This window comes from Equus przewalskii, chromosome 4 (genome assembly GCF_037783145.1).
Source record: "Equus przewalskii isolate Varuska chromosome 4, EquPr2, whole genome shotgun sequence".
In the NCBI taxonomy this organism is placed as follows: Eukaryota; Metazoa; Chordata; class Mammalia; order Perissodactyla; family Equidae; genus Equus; species Equus przewalskii.
This window is the reverse complement of record NC_091834.1, coordinates 106,864,410-106,890,815: the sequence shown is the minus strand read 5'-3', so window position 1 is coordinate 106,890,815 and position 26,406 is coordinate 106,864,410. Positions and strand designations below refer to the sequence as shown.

General features: G+C 49.4%; 1 protein-coding gene and 1 long non-coding RNA gene across 8 annotated transcripts in view; one reads left to right on the top strand and one right to left on the bottom strand.

Moving 5' to 3' along the window:
* DNAJB6 (DnaJ heat shock protein family (Hsp40) member B6) overlaps positions 1-1,618 on the bottom strand; it is a 90,224-nt gene extending 88,606 nt beyond the window's left edge. For 2 of the 6 annotated variants that reach the window (XM_070618082.1, XM_070618086.1), the window contains exon 1: positions 1,149-1,345. The gene's annotated coding sequence lies outside the window, so the exon portion shown is untranslated. Of the gene's footprint in view, positions 1-565; positions 779-1,148 lie in introns of those variants that run through there. The other 4 variants (XM_070618084.1, XM_070618085.1, XM_070618083.1 and 1 more) reach the window with 4 other exon arrangements.
* A 4,966-nt stretch (positions 1,619-6,584) lies between these two features.
* LOC139083093 (uncharacterized) lies at positions 6,585-21,958 on the top strand. Of its 2 annotated transcripts, none has more exons than XR_011539658.1 (4): positions 6,585-6,760; positions 11,701-13,565; positions 15,544-15,685; positions 15,925-17,212. It is a non-coding gene; the product is annotated as an uncharacterized lncRNA (long non-coding RNA). The 2 variants fall into 2 exon arrangements; XR_011539657.1 differs by having other exon boundaries at positions 6,627-6,760; positions 11,701-11,982; positions 15,925-21,958.
* Positions 21,959-26,406: the final 4,448 nt, after the last annotated feature.

The window sequence follows — 26,406 nt, the reverse complement described above, 5'->3', positions numbered from 1 at the left end:
ATGAGGGTGATTAAACCTGAAGAGTCAGCAAACAAAGTCAAACAGGACGGGTTTATCTTTCCCTTTTTTGGTCATTTAGTCTAACTTTTCTACTAAATCATTTAGTTGCCTTAAAAGATTCTAGTCATAAAATCTTACTACGAATCCACAACTGAAATAACAACGTTGAAACAAGCAGCGCTGCCCAACCCACCCTTCCCAGGCAGCCCCTGGACTGGTGGTCTCCACCGCCATTCCCTTTCCGCAGCTCACAGGAGCTAGTGAGTAACTAAGTTCACCCCTCAATACAAGGTTTGCAATTTACCCCTCTTTCGTCAATTCTTTCCTTACTTGGGCAAAAGTTGCTATAAACTCGACTTATGTAAACTGCGTTACACTTTGAAAGGAAACAAAGCGCAGCGGCTCTCTAAGTAGTGAGTTGAAAGTCAGGCATTTTGTTAATCAACAAACTTCCGAGAACTCCGCGGGGAGCTGTGGCCCCGCGGCTCCGCGTCCCCACGCGCTGCCCGGCCTCCGTGCTCGGGACGCCGCCTCGCACAGGCTCCCACTTTTCCTGTACACCTACCCCGCTCCTGGCCTTGGGGTCAGCTACGTGGGCCCTTCAAGAAAAAGCCAGCCTCTCCCGCTGTGAGCCCCGCGCGGCCGAGCGGGACGGGCCGAGCGGGGCCCCGGCCGCACACGGCAGGAGCCGGCCCCCAGCCCGCGGCGCACGGGCGGCACCGCCAACCGCCGGCGCGGGGACGCGGGGGCCGGGCGGGGAGCGGCGGCAGGTCGGCACGCGGGACCGAGCGCCGTCCGCGCCTCGGCGTCGGCCCCACACCCGTCTCCGGCCGCGAGCCCGGCCTGACCGCCACGCCGACCCCCGACGCGGCCCGTCCCCAGCCCCACACCGGCTCGACCCCAGCCCCGGCCCGCGACCCCCGGCCTCTGCCCCCCGCCTGACCCCCACCGCGACCCCAGCCGGCGCAGCCCGCCCCCGGCCCCACACCAGCCCTCCACGCCGGCCCCGACCCCGGCCCGCGCCCCCCGGCCTCCGCCCCCGGCCTGACCCCCACCGCGACCCCGGCCGGCGCGGCCCAGTCCGCACACGCGTTTCAGGCCCGGGTCAGGTCGGCGGCCCGCCCCTGCCCCGCGCGGACGGCGCTCACCGAGGACGCGGGGCCGGCGGCGGGACGGCGCGGCGGGAAGGGGCCCGGTCTCCCTCGGCTCCGGCGCGGCGGCGCTGATGACGGTGACGGCTGCTCCTAGCGCTTTCCTTTCTCTCCTTTCTCCAACAACAAACAGGAAGTGCGTCACGCAGCGGCGGCGCGGCGACGTCCACTTCCGCCCGGCCCCGACGCCGCGCATGCACGCCGCGCGCCCCGCCCCGCCTTCCCGAAGGTTCCTCCCGGCCGGTCCCCGAGTCCCGGCTGACCGCCCACAGCGTGCAGCCGGAGGCCCCCGGCGCGGAGGCGACGGAGCCCGGGGCCTGTCGGGGTCTGGCTGGGTCGGAGTCGAGTCCGCACGCTGTGGCCGCGTGCTGGGGGGCTGGCCCGCCGCCTCTGGAGCTGGCCGGGCGCCGCGGTCCGGACGGAGCCCCCGCGCGTCTCTGCGGGCCTGCCCTCCGCTCCGGGCCGGGCTGGGCCGAGGACGCCGCGTGCGCGCCCGGTCCGATGCGCCGGTGCCGGCTCGGCCTCCCCGCGACCCTCCGCGGGGGAGGCTTGGGTGGGAGACAGGGGGCGCCCCTTTATAGCAGCCGGTGCCCGGCCTTCACTGCTCCTCTCGTTCTTCCTGCCTCCGAGCCAAGGATTGCTGCTGGGGCGTGGGAACTGGCCACCCCAAGATGTGTCTCTTTGGCATGAGGATTATCTGGGGCTGGTTCCTTTTAAAAACTACTGACATGGGAAAAGCTCTGAAAACCGAGCCGACGTAGAACTTCCCGGTTGTAGGAGAGATTTACATGTGTAAGGGGATCTCCCTCTGTGTACCAGGAAGAGGGGGGATGACCTTATCTCTGGAAGCTCTTAACAATGGGGAAGGCAAACACTTAAATCTGCATGATAACCCTCCCCTTGTTGACAGTGCTTTTCTGGTCATCTCACATAACTGACTCCCTCCACCCCCAACATCCTCCTTTGACTTCAGCTGAAGATGGAATTTAAGATGAGAATCTCCCTCATTTTGGCAAGTTACTCAGTTTTCCGGAGGGTCTCCCATGTATACGGGTTATAAAGCTTTGTTTGATTTTCTGCTGTCATCCTGTCTCACGTGAATTTAATTCATAGCCGGACCAGAAGGATCTAGAGTGGGTAGAGCATTTGTCTTCCTCCCCCACACTGGATAGTGTGCTTATGCAGTTCTTGTGTTTCTTAAGCCTTCATTGGGTTACTTAGAGCGTATCGTTTTTAGCAGATGACCAGTTAGCAAAAGAAAACAAAACGGGCCAGCCTGGTGGCGCAGCAGTTAAGTTCGCACGTTCTGCTTTGGCGGCCCAGGGTTCACTGGTTCAGATCCTGGGTGTGGACATAGCACTGCTTGTCAAGCCATGCTGTGGCAGGCATCCCACATATAAAGTAGAGGAAGATGGGCACGGATGTTAGCTCAGGGCCAGGCTTCCTCAGCAAAAAGAGGAGGCTTGGCGGCAGATGTTGGCTCAGGGCTCATCTTCCCCTCTTAAAAAAAAAAATTTAAAAATATATAGTAAAAAAAAAAAAGAGTTTTTCAGCTGAGTCAATTCTCTCTTCTCTTCTGGTTCTGTAAATGCCTGGTCAAAAGGTGGGAATGACAGAATATTTGGTTTTACTGTGGACATCTCATGGTAACACATAAGGTAATCCCAGCAGAGCCTGGAATTTCATTCAGGTATACGCAGTTTGGCACTGTCACATGTAACCGCATCTACCAGCAGTTTGGTGGAGGTTTGTGTCCCTTGCAGTATTGACAGTACTGTCACGTGACATTTCACATTTAAATAAGTCCCTACGGCAAGTGTGAGCTAATCTTGAAATGCAGACAGCACAGAGACTTGAATTTTAAATAGTAAGTGGTAGACTAGCCACAAATAACTTTTTCTTCCTCCCTCCCAAAAAAATATTTATTAAAACATCTGTCAATGTAGTGAACTGTATCACGAGAAAAACCAACTGGTAGGAAACAAGGTGCCAGCCCTGCAGGCACCCGCGTGGTGTTCGAGGACAACAGAGCGAACGCCCTGGAAGTGGTTAACACAAAACGACCAATAACCATCCTGTAGATGAGAGAAATAAGGTGAGTTTACTTGAGCCGGAGTGCGGATTATAACCTGGAAGGCCTTGGAAAACCTTCCAGAGAAGCATGGGTTTCAGTACAGCTTTACTTCTTTTTAGAAGAAAGAACATAGGGTAAAAACGCCCAGGATATATTTTCATCAAAGTTTCAAAGAGGTGTTCAGTTGCAAAAAGGCAGGTCAGCGTGACCCTGATGTAGGGAAAGGGACTAATCCAGGCGTTACCAACAGGGCATTACCAGTAGGGTGTAGGAGGGGAAGTCTGCATTCTTATCCTAAAAGAGTGCATTCTTTACCTTAATGGTTAAGCAGACGTGCACTGTGTGTGTTTGATAGGCCATCAGTCAGGCTTTTTGGTTCCAGTCAAACCAGTTTTGAACCTGAACCCCATACACCTCAATATGTGAAAATCTCAAAGTTGAATGACGTGGCAATATTTAAGTAACTCTGTGAAACAACAGAGATCTTTCAGGATAAGATTAAGGATTTATTCCAAAATTCATGTTAGCCCAGATGGCAGTGCTACTGAAAACTAGTTCAGAGTACAATCACTTCAAAATGGAACAGCAAAGATTTCAATTGGGGTGAAGGGCATTTGGAGAAGATGGAGGAGGCAGAGTGCAAAAGGACAAAGTCAGCCCAGGGAGAGGGAGCGGGTCGGTGTGATGGGAGCAGAGGCTTTAGACCGTGACAATGGAAATAGAGATGCAGAGGCATTTGAGCCTGTGTGGAGGCCAAGGGCTTTACTAGTTAACTGGCAGGCAAAAGAAGCCAAGCACTGACAAATGTGTGGTTTGCAGGATGGGAAAAAGAGTAGGGAGACTGTGGCTTTGTTTTCTCATCTGTAAAATGGGGGTAATAAGCTTGCTGTGAGGATTAATTGTATGTGCTCAGCTCAGTACCTGGAACTCAGTAAAACTCAGTAATTACTGCTCTCCTGTGTCACGGCCTCTTTGAGAAACTGATAAGAGGTACTGGCTTCTCCCCAGCAAAGTGTGCAAGTGCTGTGAGGGGGTTTGTAGACAGGGCACACATACACACACACACACACACCCTGCTAAGTCCATCCCTGAGTCCAGGAATCTCAGGTGAAGGTCCTGCATGACAGTTGGCAATTTTTATCAAACTGAAATTTACCTTTGATCCAAGGATAACATCTGTAGAAATTTGCCCTTAGGCAATAAATGCAGGACTGAAGAAAGAAAAAAAAAGATACATACGAAGTCATTGATCACAACTTTGCAGATAATCAGTTCCTCCCTACCAGGAAATAACACACAGGCCATAAAAATAATAATATAGTTATATTTATTGACATCAAATATATCCAAGATACATTAATGAGACAGATAATATAATGTGATCCCATTTTTGTAAAATTGTATTCATTTGTAGGGGGGTGCCCAGCCTGGTGGTGTAGTGAGTGGTGAGGTTTGGGTGTTCTGCTTCAGCAGCCCTGGGTTCGTGGGTTTAGATCCTGGGTACAAACCTACACGCCGCTCATCAAGCCATACTGTGGTGGCGTCCCACATAGAAAATAGAGAAAGAGTGGCACAGATGTTAGCTCAGTGACAACAAAAAGTACTAATGTGTGTGTGTGTGTGTATAAATGTATATGTGTGTGTACATGAAATACACACACATGGTATGGGAGGAAAATAATTTTCCCTCTATTCTTCTGAGTTCTTTGCTGAGAATCTCTTCTATAAAAGACAAATAAAGGAGAAAAACAAATACAAGTTTATTAACACGTGTGCTTCAGATATATGCAACAGACACCCAAGAAAACAGTAAACTCTACAAGCCACTGATGCGGGGTCAGTGAGCTGAGGAGTCGAAAGAAAGATTTCTTGGACTCTCAAGGTCTGGCGGTAGTGCTCTTTTATTTAGAGAATAGTGTGGAATAGCATGGGGACAGGACCCATGGGCAGGCAGAGCTGGTGCCAGCAGGCTGCTGCTACTGCTGCAACCATGGGTGGAGAGTAAGGCTAAATTTAAGGCATAGGTATGTGAGCCATCTCTTTACAAGACAAAGGAAAGAACATGTAAAAAAGTTAAAATGGTATCAGTGCAGGTGGGGTCTGGCCATTGGGTGGTCCCACAACTTTTAGATAAGAATCAAATCGGATTAAGTAAAGGCCAGAAGCCACCACCCTAAATCAGTTACATGAGGTTGCCAGATGGTAACTAATTTAAGTTCTTGCCTTCCCCATTAAGAGTTTCTAGAGATAAGGCCATCCCTCTTCTTCCTGGCACAGAGAGGGAGGCATCTTCACAGATGGAGGTTTCCCTTACAAAGGTAAATGCTTCTCAGCAAAGGGCAGTCAAACTGCAGTCCTCAGAGCGTGCTTCTCATCTGCAGTTTTAAAATTAACCAGCCTAAAATCTTCATCAGCCACCATCTTAAATAGCATCTTCACCTAAAGACAAAGATAGATGTTGGGTGAGGGGAGACCAGTTAAGGGAGGCTACCAGGAGAAGCACAGGAAAGAAGGGTGAGCTTGTTAAACAGACTCCAGTCGTGGCTTTCTCCCTTGAGAAGAGTTTCTGGTGATTTAGAGTCACCGTCCTCTTCCTGGTACGCAGAGGGGGCACCCTTACAAATGGAGATTTCCCCTACAAAAGAGTAGACTGCTCTGTTCCCAGAGCTTCTCCTGCATCTGCAGTTTCTCAAAAATAACTGGCTCAAAGTAATCCTTGTGCCAAAGAGGCATATTCTGCTACTTCAACATATACACACAGAAAACTGGAAGAATATTCGGTAAATGGTTAAAGTCACTTCTGTCTAGACAGTGAGATTTCACATACTTCTTCTTTCTGATTTTTTGTATTGTTCGAACTTTTGTTACATATAAAATGTATTTATTTTTCTTATTATTACTGTTCAAAACCAATAAAATCATTTTTATAAAGTTGAAACCATGAATGACAAAGTGTGTCCAGAATTGTGGTGTGAGGTGGTTCAGAGGTTGAAATAAAGTGGAGTAAGCATGAGCAGGATATTTGTCCATTTGCTGAACATTTATTGCACAGCTACGGTACACCAGCACTGTGCTGGGCTCCAGGCACAGGTCCAAGAGGACAGGACTCCTTCCCTGGAGGAGCTTAGAATCCAGTGAGGCGGACAGCCCGGGAAACTATGGGTTCTAGTACAGTGTAGGCGTGCTCTACGGCCAGCAGGCTCCAGCCAAATCAGGATCAAAGCAGGCACAGCGCGAGGTCAGGGAGACCTTCCAGAAGAGGCCAATCTTGAATGAGTTTTCAAAGATAGTCAGGAGTTAATAGTTGGAGCCCTGCGTGGATGGAGAGAATTCCAGACAGAGGAAACATTTCCAAGAGTGGCCGGGACCAAAAACAAAAAGAGATAAAGGGTTCTATTTTTAAAGCTAAAGCTGTTCCATGTTCTAGGAATGGCAGCAGATTCTTATTTCAGACGGAAACATATTTTTTGTTTATGCAAAGGTAATCCCATCGGCAAGGTCCAGAGGAAAGAGATGGAGACAGAAAGCCTGTGTGGTAAGGGGAAGACTTGTTTGTGGAGAAGAGCATCTCTGTCAAAGTTACTGGATTGTAACTGAGGAAGGTGGGCAGGAAGCAGGGACTGGGGTGGAGGAGCAGAGGCCTGAGTCCCGTGGCCAAGGACGGCCAGACGGGTGGCCTTGGAGAAAGGGCGCAGCCTGGGGACAGCGGGCTTCAGAAGCAGTGGGTCCTGACGTCCAGTCATTAAGTGTTTCCGTGCTTTTTCACTCCTTCTGTGACATCTCAAGTCTTCAGCGATGTTTACTAAACTTTACAGCCTAATGTTATGCTTGTGTGTGAAGCAGGGCCAGGAAGAACGAATGAAGGGGTAGAGCATATGCGTGGGAGCAGGGCAGTGGGCTGGAGCAAGAGGAGACCATGACAATGGGAAGGGTGCCCGCCCAGGGATCCTAAGAAGGAGGGCATGGTGAGGCGGAGGGTTCGAGACTTCCTGCAGTCCCTTCAGGAGGAGACACATGTTTTATTGGGCAGCTAAAGGAAACAGTGACTCTGAAAGCCTTGGAAACATTTCAGGGTTATGAAAGAAAAATCTTGAGGTCCTATGCTTGACTAGACACAGTGGGGTGAAGGAAAGGGAAAAATAAAATTCGTTTCTACAATGTTAAGGTTTTTAACCAGGAGAGGTTACCTTCATAGACATTGGGTGGTCAAGAGGAAGAGCCAGTTCGAGTGGGAGAAGAAAGAGTTAAGATGTTGGCCATGGGGAGGAAGATGAGATAGTGGGATCTAACTGAAATTACCTAGCCGGCTGTCACCAGTCCCCTGGGACTGCGAAGACCTGTGGAAGCTGCACATCTGAGTTTGAGGGCCTCGTTACCGCGGGAGGAGGAAGAGAAGCCAAGGAGGGAACAGCACGCAGCAACAGACCCTGGGAAATGGGCATCTCTGCCCTCAGAGTAGAAGGAATTTCAAAAAAAGGCTTGGTTAGCATTGTTGACGAAAATAATCCATAACCAATCTATAAATGAAAACTTAGGTGAGTTTATTCTGAGCTGAAATCTTCCCGAAGGAAGAAAGGGCACCGAAGAAGTGGGGTGCACAGAATGGTTATATCCCCCCAAACAGGGTGTTTCACATAGGATTGAAATGTCCCTTTCACAATAGTCGCGAGACTGCTCTGTCGGCACAGCGATTGATGGAAACAGCAGGTAGGTCTGCTGTCTCAGTGAACACAGCAGGGTTGCAGTCTGTTGTCTCCAGCTGAGTGGTCGCAGGTGAGCTGGGTGGTCAAAGGTGAGTGCAACAATCAGTTCCTAGCCCAAGGAAAAATGCTTATCCCTGAGGAAATGCCAATGTGGGGGGAAGTTGCACCTTTATCTCAAGGGCCTTTGTTCTGGCCATAGGAAGTGTCTAAACAGATATACAATGGGTGCTCAATAGCCACAGTCAGGCCCTTTTGGAGAAAACAAAGTCAGGCTGAATTAAGTTTATACCAAATGGCTTCCTCGTATACTCCAATATATCCTATTGCTTGCCATTTTTATTTGTCAGTATCATGGAGTGAAAACAAGAATGAGAGCTGAGAAATGTTCTTGATTATCATGTTGGTGGCCTTTGCTGGAGTAGGCGCAGGACACTGGTAGTTATCTGGGATTACCGAGGCGCTTTGTGGGGAACCCAGGCGGTGGTGACGTGTCCCAGCAGATGGGAAGAAGGACGACCGCTGGAGGAGCGTCAGGTGAAGCCTTCGGTTTATCTGGCTTTGTCTTCTGTTTGTTTCTGGCTGTTACCGCAAAGACGCATCTGCATATTTCTAATCCAAGAGCCATGGACACAAAAGGAATTGAAGAGGCTGGAGGGAAAAGTGATCCTTAACTGAGCTCAGTCTCGGCAGAGGTCTGGAGCCTTGAAGGTTTGGGACGAAGTGCAGAGGTAGAGGAGCTCACTTCGAAACAGAGGGATTTACACCTGCTCCTTCAAGAAAGACAGGAAGAAGAAAGTAGAGACAGAGCAGGTCAGATGTGGAAGTCCTGCCCGTGACCCGACCTCAGAAGGAGGAGAAGTGGAGAATGTGGTGGACTGGGGACAATGGTAGGGAATGTCTGGGACTGCAAGACACGGTCAACACACGTCAAGGTCAAGCATGGAGAAGGTCCCTGATCTTCTCAACAGAAAAGGAACAGAGAGGAGCTCATGAACACTTGGAGCTCGCACAGCACCGAGCATCTGGGACCACTGAATCCTTAGAGGAGTGGGAAGAGAGAGCAGGGCAGTGACCACAGCGACGTGATGCCCCAGTTCCCTCAGTGACGTGTGCCCCTGAACGCCCGATAAAACGTCAGTGTTGACGATGCCCTGCCAGGAACCACGCCACAAGCCCCAGTTTCCGTGTCTGTAAAATGGGAATAATGACAGCTACTGTACCTTATATGATGTTGGAAATAATTAGTTCTTTGAGATCCCCAGATGAAAGGTACCATGAAAGCACAAGTATTCCACGAGAAAGGGGCCATTTCACGTATGATTCAACCTGTGTTTCTCTAATGAAAACACTGCATTCGAAGCCTCAGAGAAGCATATGTCAATCAGCAGTCTCAAAGGGTACCAAGATTTCATCACCTTCCGAGAATCCTACAGGGATGAGTGGTTTATGGTTCAGATTTCCTGCCTTCAAGACGAATTGCCCACAGCTTGTATCAGAAACAGCAGCTTGATTCCTGATAAGTCAAACACATTAAACAGACACTTTCACTCTGGTCAGGATTTTGCTGTCCCGTCTACACATATATTCTTAGAAATCACTTTGTCTTAACATCAAGATGTATTGCTAAGTGGAAAAAAGCCAAGGTGTGGAACAAGGTGTGGAACAGGGTGTGTGCGGTGCTACCTTTTGTGTAGAAAGGGAAAAGAGTAAGAATAGCTTGTGTTTGCTCAGGAAACTCTAGAATTACTCCCCAGGCACTGGGGGGAGGGGAGGGTGGGGGGGGGCAGTGTAGGAAATGGGACTTTCCCCCGAATATTGTCTCTATTAAGAGTGTTAAACTATGTGACTATATTACCTGTTGAAACTGTAGGGGTCTGAAATTGGCCACCCCAACCTATGTCTCTTTGGCATCAGGATTATTTGAGGCTGATTGCTTTTGATAAACTGAGACAGGGAAGGAGGCTCTGAGGAATGGAACTTGCCCTTTGTTAGGACATATTTACATTTGTAAGGTAAATCTCTTATCTGTAAAAGGTGCCTCCCTCTCTGTACCAGGAAGAAGAAAGGAGAGGACCTTCTCTCTAGAAACTCTTAATCAATGCCAAAGCAAGGACTTATATCTGCATTTTATTGTGCTAGTCTGGTAACCTCCTGTAACTGACTTCCCTCCTCCCCCCAACATTGGCATTTCCTTAAGGATTAAGCATCTTTCCTTAGGCTAGGAACGGATTGCTGCGGCTCACCTGTGACCACCCAGCTCGAGACAATAGACTTGCCTCCTGCTACGCCCTCAGAGATAGCAGACCACTACCTGCTGTGTCCATCAAGCACTGTGCTGACAGGGCAATCTTGTGACTGTTGTGGGAGGGACATTTCAATCATGTGAAACACCCTGTTTGGGGGTATATAACCACTCTGTGCACCCCACTTCTTCGGTGCCCTTTCTTCCTTCGGGAAGAAAGGCCCTGGGCCATGGTTCCTCATAAAGCTTTGTTTAATTTTCTCTTGCTATTCTGTCTCATGTGAATTTAATTCGTTCTCTGGCCAGATGAACCCACATTTGGGAAGAGGAAATGTCTTCCTCCCCTACAAAACTTTTTGAAAACTATTTTAGAAATAAAACATGAAAAGGGAGATCAGTCCGTAACCATAAGAGCTCCAGGATGCATTGTTTAGCTCAGGACAGAATACATAGCGTGATCCTATTTGTATGTAAAAAAGTGTATGCAGATCCCGGAGAGAGGAGTGCTGGGGTTGGAGCAACAGGGGACACTGTTTGAGTTTTTTATGTACATTTAAAAAAAAAAAAAAGGACTAAAAAGAAGAATCCACTGTCTAAGTATTATGTATTTCTCCCAGATTCCTTAGGACCTTACTGGTTATGGATTGGTTATAGTTCTACTGAAACTGGAGTAGAAGCGTGTCCTTGTTTTCAGGCACTGCATGCTGGAGGAGAAGTGGTGCCGTGATGTTTGCAGCTTCCTTCAAATGACACACCACACACAGCCAGCATATATATACACACACACGTGTGTGTGTACACATGTACTGAATCATTTGAAGGAAGCTGCAGGCATAATACATGGATGTGCGCACAGAGAGAGAAAAAGGACACGAGGTGAAATGTTAATAATTGATGGATCTAAGTGAAGGGTATAAAATATTCATTCTACTCTTCTTTTAACTTTTCCATAGCTTGCAAATTTTTCAGAAAGTTGAGGAGGCCCTAAGAGGAGAAGACTGTTGGAGGGTTGGCCTGGAAAGCAGCATAAATGGGGGTAAAGCCGCGAGGGGTCCGGACCTCTGGTTCGTGTGCTTCCTGCTGTTTGAATCTTGCACATGAGAGTGTATCCATGTGTAGAATCCACATAGACCCAGGAAAAGTGTGTTTGGTCGGCTTGACCTTGAAATTGGGCTGGGCCAGACTTTTCTTGATCTGAGCTGTGGAGCTTCAAGCTTACTCATGGCGCTTTATGGAGGGCAAGTCACACTGTCTTTTTTTTTTTCAAGATTTTATTTTTTTCCTTCTTCTCCCCAAAGCCCCCCGGTACATAATTGTATATTCTTCGTTGTGGGTCCTTCTAGTTGTGGCACGTGGGTCGCTGCCTCAGCATGGTTTGATGAGCAGTGCCATGCCCACACCCAGGATCCGAACCAACGAAACACTGGGCTGCCTGCAGCAGAGTGCGCGAACTTAACCACTTGGCTACGGGGCCAGCCCCCAAGTCACACTTTCTAAACTTTAAATGACCCATTCTGTTTTGCTTCTCAGGCCTTGTATGCTCTGATTTCTTCAAGAACAGACAGACAGGCTGTCCCACCTGAACAGGAAAATTACACAGGAGACAAGCAGAGGGCTAGCTTCCTGCAAACCCAGTGCACCTCCACCCTCAGTCCCTGCAGTGAATAACCTCACCATGCTGGCTTCTTGGAAAAGTCTGAGCTCCTGACAACAAGGAAACACTAGGCCTGTGTCCTAGGAGGAATCCCCAGCGGGTTCTGTTCCTGGACTCAGCAGACCTGCACATCACTAGAGACAAAGTCATATTAAATGGTAAGTGATTCCTTCACACAGGAATTCCACCCCACCTCTGAACAGTCTTCTCCACGCCCCGTGCATCATCCAGCATCACTGTAGTGGAGCTACAGTACACACCGCCTCTGGGAACAAAGGAGCACTTCAATGCTGGAAACTCTCTGTAGCCTCTTATTAACACCGACTGCTTTTCTTTGATCCCCATATGGCTGACCAGCGCCATCACAGTCACATCACCAAACTATGTGTTAGAGTAATTTAAGTGATGAAAATATCCATAAATAGTTTCCTTATTTAGTTCATCTTGCTGAGCAGTTGATCTGCACACCCCTTGCAGTTAGTGACGTTCTCAGCAGGGGCCCAATAAATATTCACTGAATAACGAGCCCGTCCCCATCTTCCAAGAGTGGGAAAGTGCCTTGGAGAGCCTCTGAAACAGACTGAAGATGCAGCCCTGAGATGAGACGAAGCCTGAGCCCCAGGAATAGTCAGGCTTGTCCCCATCGTCACCGCAGATGATTTCAGAAGGGGTGTTCTTTGGGTGCTGTGAATTAACACACTGAAGATGCTACTACGGAGTTCCCATTCCTCAAGCCCAGAAGGGTGCCAGAAGGGTGTGCAATATACAGAAAAGTTACACGTTACATATAAATTAACTACATCTGTGTGTAGTTTGTAAATGGATTTCTCTAGATTCAACGTAACCAACTATACAGAACAATAAACAGAGTAATCACATTTTAGGCACATTTGAATTACATGAATTTGAAATAACGATGTGATATATGGTCAAATTATTTTCAACAAGATATTAGAACAACTGGATAGCCACTTAAAAAAAAACCTACCTCAAACCATACACAAAAAGTAACTCAAAAGAGATCACAGACCCAAATGAGAACCTAAAACTAGAGAACTTCCAGAAGAAAACAGGTGAAAATCTGAGACTTTCACAGGCAGAGACTTTCTCTAAAGGACACAAAAAGCATTTGCCATAAAAGAAAAAAATTGACAAATTGGACTTCATTAAAATGAAAAACTTTTGTTCCTTAAAGAACACAGTTATGAAAATGAAAAGACAAGCCAAAGGCTGAGGGGTCCAGCTCCAGGATAAAAACCCCATGTTTCCCACCTCGCACCCACTGGGATGGCTACTGTCAAGAAGACCAAAAAGTAACAAGTGTGGGTGGGGACACGGAGAGATTGGGCCTCTTGTGCACTGCTCACGGGAATGGAAATGGAGCAGCCACTGTGGAAAACAGTGTGGGGCTTCTTCATAAATCAAAAATAGAATGCCATAAGATGCAGCAATCCAGTTGTGGGTATATACACAAAATACGGGAAGCAGGGTCTCAATGAGGCATTTGCACACCGTGTTCATAGCAGCATTATTCACAGTAGCCAAAAGGTGGAAGCAACCCAAGTGTCCATCAAGGAATAAATGGATAAACCAAATGTCTACTCACAACGGAATATTATGCAGCCATAAAAGCCAGGAAATCCTGACACACGCTACAACACGGATGAGCCTCACGGACGTCCTGCTGAGTGAAGTGAATTGGTCACCAAAGACAAATACTGTCTGATTCCACTTACATGAGGTACCTAGAGAAATCTAACTCATAGAAAGTAGAATGGTCGTTACCAGGGGCTGGGGGCAGGGGAGAATGGGGACTTCTTGTTTAATGGGGACAGAGTCTCAGTTTTACAAGGTAAGAGTTCTGGAGATGACAGTAGTGATGGTTGTACATTATAAATGTACTTAATACCACTGACCTTCATGCCTAGAAATGGTTACGTGTAAATGGTTAAGATGGCAGATTTTATGTGTATTTTTCCACAATCAAAAAACAGTGGAGAAGAAAACCCCAGGTGTGGTCTTTCAGGCTGCCTATAGGCAACCACAAAGCTTTGCCCAGGGCCTATCCACTCAGCCGCCCTCCCTGGGCTTCAATCCTCACTCTAGAGCTGCGACGGTGAGCAGCCCACCGGCCCCCTGCCCTGGCCCCCAAAGGTCCGCGGGGTGGGCAGAGATGGGCAGGACTTATACAGGAGTAGTGAGTTTATAGCAAACTCCATCAGAGCTTCCAAAAATGGGAAAGGGCTGCCTGTCCCTGTCACTGGGAGCATCCAGGCAGAGTAAACTAACATTTGTGGGGATATCTGAGAGGAACTTCAAGCAATGAGACTGACACCAGAGAACCAAACGTCTTGACAGCTCACAAATCTGTGGGACGATCATACTGGTGGGGGGTTCCCGTAGCCCAGGACAAAGCTGACGGGGCTTCCTTCCCTTTCAGTATCTATTTATTTCCTTATTTAACCAACATGTATTGAACATTTGTTATTTCCTATGTGTGCCAAGCAATGCAGAACCAATGACTGGCAGAGTGGGGCAATTGATAAGGACAGTGTGCAATGCGCATTCTCCTACAGGGGATGTGATCACAGTGCTTTGAGAGAAAATTGCTCAGATTTGCACTTTGAGAAAGCTGTCTCTGCTGTTCACAGAAAAACTCATTTTCGGGGTTCGTCACATGGAGTCCCTAGCTAAGCCTGCTCCATGCTCAAAGACCATTACCAGTGAGACTGTCTTCCAACTGCCCATTCAAGTTGTCTCCGGATATGTCATTTTCCCTCTTTGGAAATATCTCCTGAAGGGAATTTGTGTGTGTGTGTGTGTGTGTGTGTGTGTGTGTGTGTGTGTGTGTGTGAAGAAGAGTCACCCTGAGCTAACGTCTGTTGCCAGTCCTCCCTTTTCTTTTTTACTCCCCAAAGACCCACTACATAGTTGTGTATTCTAGCTGTAACTCCTTATAGGTCTTCTATGTGAGCTGCCACCACAGGATGGCTACTGACAGACAAGTGGTGAGGTTCCGTGCCTGGGAAGTGAGCCCAGGCCACTGAAGCAGAGTGCACCAAACTTAACCACTAGGGCTGGCCCTGTAATCCATTTTTAAATGTCCCCCATTGTCTCAAAAATGTCTTTCACGTTGCTTTTACGTACTGGGTCCGGTCGAGGTTCTTGCGTTGCACATGGTTGTCTCTCCCGTCTTCTTTATTCCAAGCTGGTCCCCCACATCTCTCGTTTTTCATGACGTTGAGTTTGGCAGAGTCCAGACAGGTGGGCTCTAGAATGTCCACACTCAGGATTTGTCCCACCGTCTCCTCATGGTCAGATTCAGGTGGAATCATTTGGCAACGGTAGTGCGTGGACTTGGTGGGACTGACTCTACGTCAGGCCCTGTGGCCGCTGAGGACCCTGTTTGACCCCTTGCGGGAGGACAGTGACCAGCTGACTTGCTCGGTCACAAAGGTACACCTTTGCCCTTGCAATTAAGACGTCATCTGAGAGGGGCGTGTTGAAATGACAGCACTTTGGGTCCATATTAGCAGCATGGTTGATTGGAAAAGGCAGCCCACTGAGTTTTGCATCGACAATCTGAAAACTGGGAAGTGAACAGGGATGTATAGAGGAGGAATAAAGGATTCGCGCCGACGTCGTGACTGTTGCTGCCTAGGTGGTGAGGTTGCCGCTCATGTTTAGTGTCCTTCTTTGCCATTTTCTGTGTCTTTTAGACCTTCTGCAATGAACATGTATTACTTTTATAATTCTGAGGAAAAGGTTTTTAAGTTTCAAGAAGAGAAGACAAGAGGAAGAGGAGGAGGAACGTGACCCCTGGTCCACAGCGGAGGGCCCGGCTCAGGTGCAGGTGGGCAGGTAAGAGGACTGAAGGGCATTTGCTGCACTGGTGCCTTGCCGGGTCACCTTGGGTTGGTTCCGTGGACCGTGACAGAGGCCCGTTCCCCCGGCGTCTGCCCCGTTCCTGCACCCGGTCCCAACTGTAGTAGTCACTCCCCTTAGGAATAAGCTCTCCCGGGCATCTCCTAGTTGGAGCAAGCCCTTTCCTCATGGGACGCTGGCTGAGCTGGGTCCTCCCTCTGCATTGCTGTCACCAGAACCCTCTGCAGTGCTTGCCGTTCCTCCAGCCACCGACAGACCACGTCCACTTGGTCTACTCGGGACTTCCCGGTGCTTTCCACAGTCTGACACATGACAGGTGCTCGGCGGACTTTATCTGGACTGCATGAGTGACTGAGTGGATGGATTGTTCTTGGATGGTGGCTTCCCACAGCTTGGACACACTGGAGAGGCAGAGATTTTTGTATGAGATACCAAAGGCTCAGGGGGCTGCCTACAGTCAGAGACGCTGACGACCAACACGGGGCCCAGGAGAACAGCCAAGATGATGGGGGTCCTACGACACCGGTGGGCAGGAGGCCAGGAGGGAGGACGGCAGACAAGGCCTCCAGTATCCGAAGGGCAGCCTGCTCAGGGACCTGACCATCCTGTGGGGAGTGGGGGAGCTCCCAAGGCGGCAGGTTTGAGGTCCAAGTCATGCAGGCCCTCAGGGGGACCAGGCTCGCAGCGCCGAGCCCCATGGGAATGCAGGGTGGGGGCTCCTGCGTCACCCCCCAGCGCTAGTCTCCTGGTAGAGGCGGAGAAGGGAGAGCCCACGGCTGCAGACTCATCACACAGACTTCCCCTGAGAGCCCGCTTCCAGGGCCGGTTCATTTCTGCGAGCTCTCCCTTCATCCTCATCTCCAGTTCACTCCCCACTTCAGAGGACTGTGGACCCTCGAGTGTGCCCTGCCCACTCACCTCTGCGTGCTCCTCTACTGGAAGGAGTGGCCTCCCTCTGCTCCCCTGGCATGCTCAGGGTGGGGACAGGGAGGAAGCAGGTAGACAGTTGGCTTTCAATTGTTTAAAGACGTTTAGGGATCAAACTTCTGGGACTGGGGTTGCAGGAGCCCTTCGGGCTCCGACAATTAGGTTCCAAAAGCCTGAAACCGGGAATCCCGGTGTGGGTGCGCCATGAGGCATTTGCCTGCCGCCCCCTGAGCTTGGCAAGATTGAAGTGCACCTGCTGAATGTGGCCAGTGTGAGCCGTGGACACCAGCCTTGTTATTTCTAGAAACAGCAGACGGGTAGAGAATGCACTCGTCTGTCTGCTTTCCTCACTTAGAACACGGTCCACCTCACAGAGCCACTCCAAAAAGACAGAACACATGAATGTCGCTGACCGTTTATCAGACATACGATACCAGAAAAGCTGACGCTATTGAACAAACAAGAAATCCAATTTTGGATGCCATACTTTAAGATGGAAAGTAAGGAAAGCTCTCGTTTTTCTTAATCTGGTAATTTTTCTTTCTTCAGAGTAAAAATAGTTTCAAAGTTGGAAAATCACGTCAATTATGTTGTTCATTCATAAGAAATGAGATCATATGGTTCTCACTGTTATTTTGCCAGTGGGGCCAAGTGGGGTTCTTTGTCCAGTTAAGGAAAATGTAACAATGGCCGCCATTCTTTCTGGGTCAGGTGACCGGCCACACGATTAACTGACCTGACAGGCAGGAAAACTCAGTGCCACCCCGGAGTATCACTGTGCCTGGTTACCCACTGTGGGCTCTGAACTCACTCCACGTTCCTGGCCTGCCTACAACCACGATTTCACGAGGCTCTTGGCCGGCTCTTACAAAGCTGCACCACCCTCCTCTGCGTAGCCTGCCCGCCCCGTTCACTTGGCAAATGTTTATAGTATTAGCAGGACTCATGGGTCAAGACAATAGATTCAGAGCAGCAAAATCCAATTGGACCACATTTAAATACCTTAAAAGCCAGAGTTGCAGCTACTCCCGGAGCCACGACGGCAGCCAACCACTGTCTTTGTGGGGCTGCGGGGCTGGCATTCCAGGGATAGTTGGAAGAACCCACATCCTCCTCAGGGCTCCGTCAGCTGGGGGGCTGCTCCTCTGTCCTGATCAGGGGTTCCTCTGCTCACTAGGGAATCCAGGGCAGACACCGCAGCCAGTGGGGTTGGGAGATGGTTGTTTTCAGAGTGGCTTTGCTTGCAACTGCCAGTGTTGCCCAGAGAACATTTCTCTTTGTTCCTAGAACTAAGGTCTCGAGTTCTAGGTTCTTGGTTGTTCTTGGCCATTCACAATGAAGACTGCTTCCCAGCATTCCTGGCAGCCAGGCTCAGGCCAACGGGACAAGTGTCTGAGGAATGCGGCCGGTTTCCAGTGTTTTCTTTAAAAGATAGCCCCCAGACTCCGGGAGCAGGGCCGCCGCAGGGCCCGGACTCCTCCCTCCCGCTGGTCTCTGCGCGAGGGCAGGACCACAGTGCTGTGTACTGTGTCTGCTCCTGCGGGTCTCTATCACTTCACAGCGGACTCAGTTCTGAGCAATACAGAAGAAAGTACCTCGTAACCCCAAGAAAAGTTAGGATCAAGTGTAGAAACGACAGTGACACAATCTGATCTGAGCCCTTGCTCTCCATGTCTCTCCATGTCAAGAGCAGAGGAGGGGCAGCCAGGAAGGTGCGGGAGAAGGAGGGGCCTCCCAGGGCTCCTGGAGCCGAGAGAGGAGGCTGTTCCAAGACGAGGAAGCAGACTATGGCTGATGGCTGGAGGAGACGGGGACATCCAGGAGAGGGGAGGAGAGCTCTGGGACCGCCCTCTGAGGGCAAACTGGCTTTTAGGACCACAGCACAGCCACCCTAGCCTCATTCTCGTCTTGTTGACTCAAAAAGAAAATTCTCCCACTACTTTATCCTCCAAATGAGTTTATTCAGGAATAGCCAAAACACTACAAATCAGGATGCGCCTGCTCTGGTGACCCACACGCAAATCCACAGAACACAAGAGGAGCTGCTTTTATAGAGAAAGGGGGAGGGCGGGGCTGTCCTAAAGGAAAGTCCATTGCGGGAGAGGGACAGTTCAGGGGGCAACAGCTTCTCATTGGCTGGGCTGTGGTGTTTCTCATTGGCTGGGCTGCGGCATTCTCATTGGCTGGGCTGTGGTGTTTCTCATTGGCTGGGCTGCGGCATTCTCATTGGCTGAGCTGTGGTGTTTCTCATTGGCTGGGCTGTGGCAGTTCTCATTGGCTGAGCTGTGGTGTTTCTCATTGGCTGGGCTGCGGCAGTTCTCATTGGCTGAGCTGTGGTGTTTCTCATTGGCTGGGCTGCGGCAGTTCTCATTGGCTGAGCTGTGGTGTTTCTCATTGGCTGGGCTGTGGCAGTTCTCATTGGCTGAGCTGTGGTGTTTCTCATTGGCTGAGCTGTGGCATTTATGATTGGCTGAGCTGTGGTGTCTCTCATTGGCTGAGCTGTGGCGTTTCTGATTGGCTGAGCTGTGGTGTTTCTCATTGGCTGGGCTGTTGCTGGGTGGAGAGGAAAATCTCCCTTCTGCAGTAAAGTAGCTGTACTCCCTGTCCTGGCTGCAGGTGCCTTCCTGTTTGGTGACATTGACGGTGTCTGATGAGGGGAGAACTGGCCCCACAGGCCTCCCTGACCCCAATTTAATCAAGGTTTCTTTTATTAACCTCCACTCTCAGCTGCAGAGGAGCCCCAAGCTCGCAGCTACCCTCACCCATCCCTGCCAGCAGCTGGAGCCCCTTCCACTGGGCTCTTCTCGCCGGGAGAGTGGAGGCCCCTCGGGTCCATCTCGTTTAAGCCAAAATTTCTGTGACTAACTATTCACTGTCCTGAAAAATAACTTCCTCTCTCTAATAAATTTGGGGGTGCTAATGGACTGACTTCAGAATTGGTTCCAGGGGGCTGGCCCCATGGCCGAGTGGTTGATCATGCTCTGCTTCGGCGGCCTGGGTTCGGTTCCCGGGTGCAGACCTATACCGCTCATCTGTCAGTGGCCATGCTGTGGGGGTGACCCACATGCAAAATAGAGGAAGGCTGGCACAGATGTTAGCTCAGGGACAGTCTTCCTCAAGCAAAAAAAAGAAAAAAAGGAATTGGTTCTACTATCTATCTGTGGAAGTGAGTGTCTACTTAAGATGGCAGTTTGAAATATAGGGAGCACTTGAAGAAAGGCCAGTGTCCAGCGAGGCCGTACGTCAGCAGGAAACCGGTGAAAGTACGTTCAGTCCACTTCAGCTCAGCAAATGTCTATAGACGGCGAGGAGACTGCCTTGGGGTTACTTGGGGTGGAGGCTTGGTGGGGATGGGGGCACAAGAGGGGACAGGAGGAGAGGGGGTCCAGAGGGGAGGGGGAGGAGAGTGCGGGGGTCCTGCATGCTGGGCCCGAGGTCACACAGCAGGCAGGCAAATCAGAGGCGTGCATGCCAGGAGTCGCAGAGCAGTCGGCAGCTTCCACAAGTGACGCACACGAAACTGTATGAAACGGCTGTTTTATTAGGTCAAAAACTGTCAAATGTTGGTAAAACTCTGTCAAATAAATTTGCTGTTTTATAGATCAAAACCTGCCCCAGGTTGGCAATTCTATTTGGTTCAACTTAATAAAGTGTCTAAAATTTGACTGTGATTAAAAACACCAAACTTTAAATAATAAACACTTTATAGCAAGTCATGAAACAAATTGAAAGAGCACTAACTCACGCCGTGTGTCACTGTCACGCCCGTAAACTTGTTCCACATCAGCCTGCATCACCTTTGTTTAAACGCCTTCAGAAACCTCGAGCAACGGTTTCGTCTCAAAGAACTAGAGTGTCCCTTCCCTTCTGCCAATTAATCTTTAAAATTCAAATAATACACAAAAATACAAAGAGAGAAGCAAAGAGGAAACCAGGTATTGCATTATCACTCATTATGCCAAACAAAACTACCGTTAACATTTTGATGAACATTCCTCTTGCTTTCTCTCTAAGCTTATAAAACAAATATGTGTACGTCAGGGAGGAAAGACTTTTCCTCTACCCTCTTAGGTTCTGTCATTGAGGACCTGTGAATTAAAGTGACAGAAGACAGATTAGCAAGAGAAAAGATAGATTTTTATTCATGTGAGTACCCATATGAGAGTTCACCAAAAAGCGACTTAAGGAGATGGCTGGAATTTGGGCCTTATATACCATCTTAATAGGGGAAGAGGAGGAGCAAAGGCCACTTATGGGAAAACAAATGACTTAGGACAATAAACGAACCCTTAGAAGAATAGAAAGGAGATGTGATAAGGTGTCGTGGTGATGTCTGTTCAGATGACCTCATGCTGGTGCTTGCGTTGGCTTCTGACTTCCCCTCTCTGCTGGTCTGAGTCAATCTTCTCTGCTTGCAAGGCTCTGGGCAGGGGATTTATGACAGTTGAATTCCTCTGCTTTTAGGAAGATAAGGGGAGTTCAGGGAAAAACAACAACAAAAAGCAGCCTCTTCACAGGGGTACATTCCAGACCCCTTCACATACAACTTTATGCGAATGGCACCGTAAGCGCCGCGACGTTCCGCACTATGCTTTCTCACTCAGCCGATGTGGACATCGAATTAGTGTCTAGGGCCGCTGTAATAAATTACCACCAACTGGGGGCTTACAACAACAGAGACGTGTTCTCACACGGTGCCGGGGGCCCGGCGTCCGACACCAAGGCTGTTTCCTCCATGGCTCTGAGGGTGTGTCCACACCTCTCTCCGAGCTTCCAGTGGCTGCAGGCCGTCCTTTTACTCCTTGGCTTGTCCTCCGCGTCCCCTTCCGTCTGTGCGTCTGCACACGGTCCTCCTGTGACTCTCCCCCGTTCCGGGCACCGAGTCCCCGACGTCCTTGGAATTCTTCCACGAGCTCAGACAGTAACAGCAGGTGTTATTGTGACGGTGTTTCTAAATTTCTCCCCATTGTAATATGTTCTTCATGCATCTTTTTAAGTTTGTGAGATCACAGCTGTCAGAAAATATGTAGAAGATTCCGAAGTGGGTGACAAGCGGTGACAGAGTGTGCTGCGCAGGCTTGCCTCCTCCCCGAGACGTTTATGACTCTATAATCGATGAGAAAACTCATGGAAATGTCAAATAACTTTGCCCAGTGGGAGTCGATTGGTCGTCGTCCTGGGGATAAACCTATTCCACCTCTGCTAGTAAATGCATTCCGGAATTCCTGCTCTCCTTCTTTCCCGTGTGTGTGGTTCCTGGATCCATCTTTTGAACTAGTTGTTATATCTTAGTGAGTTAAATAAAACCTTGACGCATACTCATTTTACATCTGTATGAGTCATGATTATATCCCCTTTTAAAAATAATCTTTTATTATCTTATAAAGATAAATTCCTAAAAGTGTTGCCAGAGGGAAAAATAGCTACCTTTTATATTTTGACACATGTTGTCGGATTGCGTTCCCCACAGATGGTTCCAATTACACTCCCACAAAACAAGGCACAAAAAAGCCCGTTTACTCACACTCTTGGCAATATCTGACTCAGTTTACTTTAATCTCTGGCAATCTGATAAGTGAAAAATACAACTTGGTTATATCCTGTGACATAATTATTGTTATTTTTGTTGGTGGCGGTAGGATTATTTTGCTCTTTTTGAAAATGGAGAGTATTTTCTTAGCTCCAGGTGCCAGACATCTCTCCCATAGTCTCTGTTGGTGAGTCTCGAACTTCAGTGTGAATTAGAATCACCTGGAGCGTTGTGACAACAGGGATTTCTGGGCCCCATCCCTGGACGTTCTAACTGAGTGGGTCTGGGCTGGGGCCTGAGCACATGCGCTTCCAGCAGGCTTCCCAGAAGCTGCTGGTCCGGCCACTCCTCTTTGAGAACCGCTGGTCTGAGAGTTCTGGCGGATGACTAACCGTGATCTGAGACAGCCCCTCAGGAAGCGGGTCAGTTGGCTGGTCAGGACCAGACTCTGTTTGGGATGGAGATGGAGAAGGAGATTGAGGGGATCAGAATATGCCACCCTAAATGTTTCCACTTTGGTGTGAAGATTATTTTCAGCTGAAGACGTTTGAGATGGTACAGACACAGGGGAAAAAGCCCGTCTTGGAGCCTTCCTTATTTGACTAAGAGCAGTGGCCTCTAGGAAAAAGGCTACTAGAAATTTCTTTTCAGGGGGCTGGCCCCGTGGCCGAGTGGTTAAGTTCACGCACTCCGCTGCAGGTGGCCCGGTGTTTCATCGGTTCGAATCCTGGGGGCGGACATGGTTCGAATCCTGGGGGCAGACATGGCACTGCTCATCAAGCCACGTGGCACAACTAGAAGGACCCACAGCGAAGAATATACAACTATGTACCGGGGGGCTTTGGGGAGAAAAAGGAATAAAATAAAATAAAATATTTAAAGAAAAAAATTTCTTTTCAGAGTGGATCTACTTTCAGAAGGGCGAATAAAACCCACCCCAAATTCTTTCCCTAGTGGTTTTATGGCCTTGAATCAGATGGAAAAGTCTCCCCATACCTGTGTAGACGAACATTATCAGAAATTTTACCCCTTGTTCATTCTCCTGAAACCCACTTATCTTTCCAAAAAGTCATTTGTTTTCCCATAAGTGGCTTTCTTTCTCCTTCTTCCCTTCACCTACTAACATGGTTTATAAGGCCCCAATTCTAACCACCCCTCTGAGTTACTCATCACTGGGATCTCAAGTGTATGCGTGCTGCATGTGGAAATAAACTTTGGGGTTTTTTTCTACCTATTAATCTGTCTTTCACCAGTTTAATTAACAGGGCCCCAGGAACTGAACCTAACAGGATAGAGAAGAAAGTTTTTTTCCTCCCCTACAAAATCAACTTGAACTCACGGGCTGCGGTCAGATTTCAAGGTCGTGAACACCAGTCTAAAACCATACCCTGGAAAGAGCTGGGGAGAATGCCAACAGTCCCACCCTAAAGGAATGTACATCTAGCAACTTAGTTAAAAAAAAAAATGCAGTTCATGATGGAAATTCGGCCAAAGCAGTGTATTGGCAACATCTTTAGAGGGAGCTATTATGTGGCCTAGACCAACCAGTAGGGGAATTACCTTTCGGTTTCCATATTTTAACCCGTTTTAGAGAGTTGAATGGATGGTAACATTTGTTGGCCCAGGCACTTCTCGATTCCGTTGAAGCCTAGAGACGCGTGTGCAGAGCTGTCCCGAGTGAGGGAGGGACTCTTCCTTGTGCCTCGCTGGAGCTTGCACGCAGAGCAGGCTGGGGCCCACGGGCGCACGATCTCAGAGGCTGAATTCTCGCCCCGTTGTACGAAGGCTTAACGGATCGGCTCTGATGCAGTTCCCTCTGGCTGGAGTAGCCGGCCCTCTGGCTGGAGTAGCCGGCCCTCTGGCCACGGGGCCCGCAGCCTGGCTTGCAGCAGCAGCCTGGTGTTCAGTCCCATCACGCCTGGATCTGCTAGAAGGCCAGGAGGTGGCCTGCGGGGGCCCAGGAGGAGGGGGGCTCTTGCTCCCCTGCAGAGCTGGGGAGGAGGTGGGTGGGGGCTCCAGGCTGCTGACCTCCTCTGACCTTTTTCTGCCTGGGGCCAGGAGCTCATGGTTAAATAAAAGTAATGGCTGCGCTCGGCCGGTGGCTGGGTGTCTGTCACTCTGCCCTTGAAGACAGTCCCCCCCCCAAGCTCTCTCAGTGCCCAGGCTGCACAGGCAGGTCACAGGCCTGCCTCCTGTGAGTTCCCGGTGACACCCCTCCTGGCCTACTTCATTCCCCCGGTTGACCAAACCCTCCTGCTCAAATTCTTCACTTGCCATTCCAAATGCCATGTTACCAATTAATAAATGTTTTCTATTAATGTCATAATTGAAATGATTTGTATTCCTAAAAGACATTACCAAGAATAACTGTCGGAAGTCTGTGAAATCTGAGGCTCATTTTTAAAAGTCTATCCATGTGCGGAAAGGCTGCAAGATACTCAAACAGGTTCTGGAACACACTAGAACAGGTTAGGGGACCAAGGAAATCCTTAAACCAACAAACAGTGTGGCAATCTTGTCCTCCAGGGCCTGGGGACATCTTAGGAAAGCAGGTCTGAGAACAAGGAGGTTCCGGCCGCGGGGTGACGGGGGAGTTGCTTGGGGTGGATAGTGTGAGACGGAAAGACAGACCAGGAGCAAGGCTCTCTGACCGGGCCTGCGAGGGGGCAGTGCTCAGCCCGGGTGCTCAGCCCGGGGCCCGGGAAACCTCCGGACCTGAGTCAGACTCAGCCAGGCTCCCGGCCTGAGCCCCACTTGCCAGACTTTCAAGAATCTTGTGAGTCACGGGAGAAGACGTGACCCATAAACACAAACGAAGGTGCCTGGCTCCATCAGTGGCACAGACAGGCCAGCGAAAGTGAGATACCATCACGGAACAGACCAACATCGGCGAGTCCTGAGGGTGCGGGCCTCTGAGCTCCGGGGAGCACAGCCCCGAGCCGCTGGGGAGAATGAACGGGGTCAGCCCTTCCGGAGGGCAAAGGAGAGATTTCAAATATGCATTAGCTTTCCAAGTTTAATTTAGTTTTTTAATTGAGATTTAATTCCCATGCAGTAAAATTCACCCTCTTGATGTGTGCAATTAGGTGGCGTCTCGTGCATTTACTGAGTTGTGCGGTCATCACCACTACCAATTCTAGGACGTTTTCACCCCTCCTGGCAACGTTCGTCCGCTGTGTCTGCGCATTTTCTTTTCTGGACCATTCCTGTAAAAGGAATCTTCCTTTCTTTTCTTTTTTCTTTTAAACTAATTTGAATTTCATGAGACACAGCAGCATTCACATATAGTTGAATCAGTGATGAGTGTGAGATGTGTCACCCAATGAGGGCTCAGAGAAAAGAAGCTTTGACCCAACAGTTATACTGAGAGGAACCACTTCCTCAGATACATTCGCACAAGCAGGCGAAGTTATAGATGCTGTTAATGTGCTTCGAAGTTGGTCGCAGCAGCAAAAACTGGAATCAACCTGAGTGCTCATTTCTAGAGAGCTGATGGAACAAACAACAGGAGAGTCATGTGATGGAGTACTACGCAGCCATTAAAAGGAGGGTGGATCATCATGCTCTGACTCAGAAGGTTGCTCATTTTTCATAATGAACATACATTTATATATTAAGGAAAATATTTTAAAAACTAGAAATAAAACCTGAAGGAAACACAAGGAAACAAAGACCCACGAGCAGACAAGTCAGGAAAAGCACTTGGATGTCCATTTGTGAACCACATGCCAGCGTTCTGATCCGGAGTGGCCAGAACCACCTCTGCCATCAGAGCACGACCACTTCCTGGCAGCCAGCTTCCCAGAACCCGTCTTCGTGAGCCCCCCAGGCGAAGAGAAGTGCATGGTTTGTGATTTGTTATTCATTTGGTTTCCAGAACCACGTCGTTTTCTCTCCAGGCTGCGGAAAGACTGACGAGGGATTTCCGCCCCCAGCCGGAGCCCACCTCTTTCTTGATGGGAATACGCGGCATCTCCTTGGACGAGGCTGGGCCGACGCTGATTAAGCCTGCTTTCTTTGACTTCCCCTTTCCTGGAGTTGAAGATCCCCCCACTTTTCTTTAAGGCAAAGATTCTCAAACTTTTCCACTGAGGCTCTGTGTTAGGATCCGAACTGTGTCCCCCAAACTGTCACTTGTTGGAGTCCTGATGCCCGGTACCTGGGCATGTGACTGCACTTGGAGACAGGGCTTCACAGAGGTGAGGAGATGGAGACGTCATAGGGCCGCTGGGTCACCAGA